The following is a 4150-nucleotide window of genomic DNA, read 5'->3' on the forward strand; positions in this document are numbered from 1 at the left end:
CTGCTGAGCGTCGCCATTGATGGTACAATTGACGGCGCGTATGCCCGAATTTGTGGGAAACGCCCCCTTTTTGGCTGATTTTGGCGTCTGAGGCAACCTTTGGAGAGCGATAACTAAATAAATTCTGGGCCGCTTCAAAAGCACTCGGGCATACGTGTCATAGACCTAGAGGAGATTCCTTATAATGAATTACAGACTGCTGAGCGTCGCCATTGATGGTACTATTGACGGCGCGTATGCCCGAATTTGTGGGAAACGCCCCCTTTTTGGCTGATTTTGGCGTCTGAGGCACCCTTTGGAGAGCGATAACTAAATAAATTCTGGGCCGCTTCAAAAGCACTCGGGCATACGTGTCATAGACCTAGAGGAGATTCCTTATAATGAATTACAGACTGCTGAACGTCGCCATTGATGGTACAATTGACGGCGCGTATGCCCGAATTTGTGGGAAACGCCCCCTTTTTGGCTGATTTTGGCGTCTGAGGCAACCTTTGGAGAGCGATAACTAAATAAATTCTGGGCTGCTTCAAAAGCACTCGGGCATACGTGTCATAGACCAAGAGGAGATTCCTCATAATGAATTACAGACTGCTGAGCGTCGCCATTGATGGTACAATTGACGGCGCGTATGCCCGAATTTGTGGGAAACGCCCCCTTTTTGGCTGATTTTGGCGTCTGAGGCAACCTTTGAAGAGCGATAACTAAATAAATTCTGGGTCGCTTCAAAAGCACTCGGGCATACGTGTCATAGACCTAGAGGAGATTCCTCATAATGAATTACAGACTGCTGAGCATCGCCATTGATGGTACAATTGACGGCGCGTATGCCCGAATTTGTGGGAAACGTCCCCTTTTTGGCTGATTTTGGCGTCTGAGGCAACCTTTGAAGAGCGATAACTAAATAAATTCTGGGCCGCTTCAAAAGCACTCGGGCATACGTGTCATACACCTAGAGGAGATTCCATATAATGAATTGCAGACTGCTGAGCGTCGCCATTGATGGTACAATTGACGGCGCGTATGTCCAAAATTGTGGGAAACGCCCCCTTTTGACGGTTGAGGCAAGCTTTGGAGAGCGATAACTAAATAAATTCTGGGTCGCTTCAATAGCACTCGGGCATATGCGTCGCAGAACTAGAGGAGATGCATTATTATGGCTTATAGAGTGCTGAGTGTCGCCATTGATGGTACAATTGGCGGCGCGTATGCCAAATTTCTGGGACACGCCCCTTTTTTGCCTGATTTTGACGTCTGAGGTTGTGATGACTTAAGAGATACTGGGCCGTTTCAAAAGCTCTTGGGTCGCGCGCAGCAAACCTACATAAGATTGATTAATTAGCAGTAACAGCGTGCTAAATGTCGCCATAAATGGTACTCTTCATGTCGCGTTGGCCAAAATGTCTGGACCACGCCCACTCATTTTGGCATTTTTATTTTTAATACCATTCTTGGGGGGGGGGGGGGGGGGGGGGGGGGGGAGGAAGTGGAATAGCTGGTGAAATGAAATTTGGACACTTTGTAAAATATAGTTCGGATCAAAAAACGTTTTGACTCTTTAATTATTCAGCGCTTTAAGTATAATGTATTTGAACTAATTACGCGATGAGAACAAAAAAAGAAAAGAAAAAAATCTGCATTCAGGTTCTGTGTTTATCAATTAAGAAAATATTCAGTGTAGTTGCCGTTTTGTTATACATTGCATATGTTGCTAAAAAATGTATTTAGGAACGCAACAACGTCACTGAATCCTCGAGTCTCCTCACCAACTGCGGATTCCTTTTGGTATTTAAAGTCCTGGGGAACCACTTTAAATTTAAGTAATTTGAAAATAAAAAAGGTTTCCATGGAGCTAGAGACATTGGCTATATATATAGCAAAATGCAACTAAATTGATGGTGTGGTTCTCTTAGGGTTTCCATTGAATGTTGAAAAGACGTATGATTTTTCTGCGGTCGCCATAGGAACCAATGAGTAAAAGTTTGGTTGCATTTTGGCCAGACTTAATATAAACCCAGGACCACGAAATTTCTCGTGGAGGTTGAGGGCAGCGAATTAAAACGTGACAATAAAGTGCAAAGGGATTGAGTGATTAGTTTTCTTTGTATAAAAAAAGATCACTTTGCTCCATTGAGTTACGGGCGCCGGCGCAACGGCGGCCGATAGATGGCGTAAGTAGTGGCGGCGCTCGCCTGTCCGAGAATCTTGGGGTTGTAACTACCGGCCACGGAGTATTATCGGTGACTGCGTGGAAGACTCCCTTTCGGAAGAATTTGACCGCGAGCTGGAAGCGAGACGAGCCGCGATGAGAAAAAATTTCCGTGTCGACAAAAAAAACAAAAAAAAAACAGCAAGAGCGCTACAACAAGGCGAGATCTCAAGCGCCGATCTACAAGTCTGGAGATGTGGTGCTCGTCGGATAAGAGCCTATGGCCAGCAAAGAATCTAGAAAATTGAGGGAAAAGTTCAAGGGACCGTTGGTTGTCAAGTAGCGACCGCCCAACGACCGCTACCGTATCGAAGACCTTCCCGATAGTCAGCGAACACGGAGACACTACAGTACCATCGCTCCTGTGGACAAGCTCAAGCCCTGAAGTGCAGACGACTTCAACTCCGAAGATTATGGAGTTTTAGTAGACCGTGTTTCCCCCTCCGCTAGCCCTCCGCTACGAAGAAACCGCCACCGCGCCTGCGCGCCGATAGCCTTGGCTGTAGAGTTCCGGGTAGCAGAGGGGGCTTAGCGGAGGGGGGAAGCGCGGTCTACTAAAGCTCGCTATTCCGACGAGGATTCCGACCGGGACGGTCGGTAAAGCAGGACGGCCGAGTGTGACCTACCGTTCGCCACTGGGCCATGAGATGGCGCTACCTTGCCAGAATCGGCGCGCGCGCGGCGCAAACCCAGGGGGAGAGGACTCTCTTTTCGGCAGTGAAGAGCGGACGCCCCCCCAACATGCCGTTAGATTAACAATAATGCCAATTATTTTACCTAAGTCGTCCACGGAGTTAACACTCTTAAGGACCAACATTTTCCGTGCTCTTAAATTTCGCGAATTTTTCAATTCGCGCAATTCGCAAAAATAGAGGGCTCGCGAACATAAAGAAAGGGGTTTACAGTATATTTTTTTCCGACTGCACTTAACGACATAATACGTCGTGCAACTTCTCTGGACGTCTTTAGGCCATGGCACGGGTTAGCTAGTAAATTTACAAAGTGACATGATTCTTTCATAACCTCAGACCGTGCCTCCAATCAACGAGGCTTTGACGTGACGACCACTGAATGTTATGTTTGTAGACTGACTGATCCTTACGCATCTGAATCATGTGCGTGAACGTTGAATTAGAGGCACGATGCGCACGAATAATACCGTTGAATCATTCCGCTTATGAACTTCACCGTGTCAGTATGGCCTACGATTTCGCAACAGATGAAAGCAGACGCTTTTTATAAAGTTCCTTCTCATGCCACCAGCACTTTACTTTAACTATTTAGTGCTACACGTCAAGGCTGGCGTTGCTTTCACAGTGCTGCCCCGCACTGCTGCGAGACCACGTGGCTTCGTCTTTCGTCTCATTCGCACGCTTTACCGCAACTAGCTTTGAGAGAGTCGAAGCACTGCGGAAGCTACGCAAGCCTTGACAGCGTAGCACATACTAGTTGACCACACTCTTCGCTTCCTTTGGAAACCAATGAAGGGCTTCACGATTTCTCAAAACGTTATTTCTGATAACACCGAAACGCCTTGGTTTCTTATTGTAATTAGGTACCAAAAGCGTCCTGTAACCACTAAATGTGTGGGTAACTAAGAATAGCTGTCAAGTTCAAGTTTAGTTAGGCTGTTTTTTACCTCTAGACGTGACTTAATGAGCTTCTTCCACAGCAGAGTGGCGCAGTGGAAGCGTGCTGGGCCCATAACCCAGAGGTCCGTGGATCGAAACCACGCTCTGCTACATTTTTTTTTTTGTCTGTAATATATATTGTGTCGCGTTTATTCTCGTCAGCTGTGAATGTGGCAATTCATACTTTAAGGTTGTAGAAATTGCGATGTTCCGCGTTTGTCGAATGTTACGAAGAGGAAACTATATCTTGGAATCAAAAGGCTGCACTTCTATATGATCAGAAGACCTTTTATAAGAGCTAGGTCGTGCATTC

General features: G+C 46.5%; 1 non-coding gene across 1 annotated transcript; it reads left to right on the plus strand.

The window, feature by feature from the left end:
• The first annotated feature begins 3876 nt into the window (after positions 1 to 3876).
• On the plus strand, positions 3877 to 3948 carry Trnam-cau. Its single transcript has one exon. It is a non-coding gene; the product is annotated as a tRNA-Met (tRNA).
• Positions 3949 to 4150: the final 202 nt, after the last annotated feature.

Source organism: Ixodes scapularis, unplaced genomic scaffold, assembly GCF_016920785.2.
Source record: "Ixodes scapularis isolate PalLabHiFi unplaced genomic scaffold, ASM1692078v2 PGA_scaffold12__126_contigs__length_90152505, whole genome shotgun sequence".
Taxonomy (NCBI): Eukaryota; Metazoa; Arthropoda; class Arachnida; order Ixodida; family Ixodidae; genus Ixodes; species Ixodes scapularis.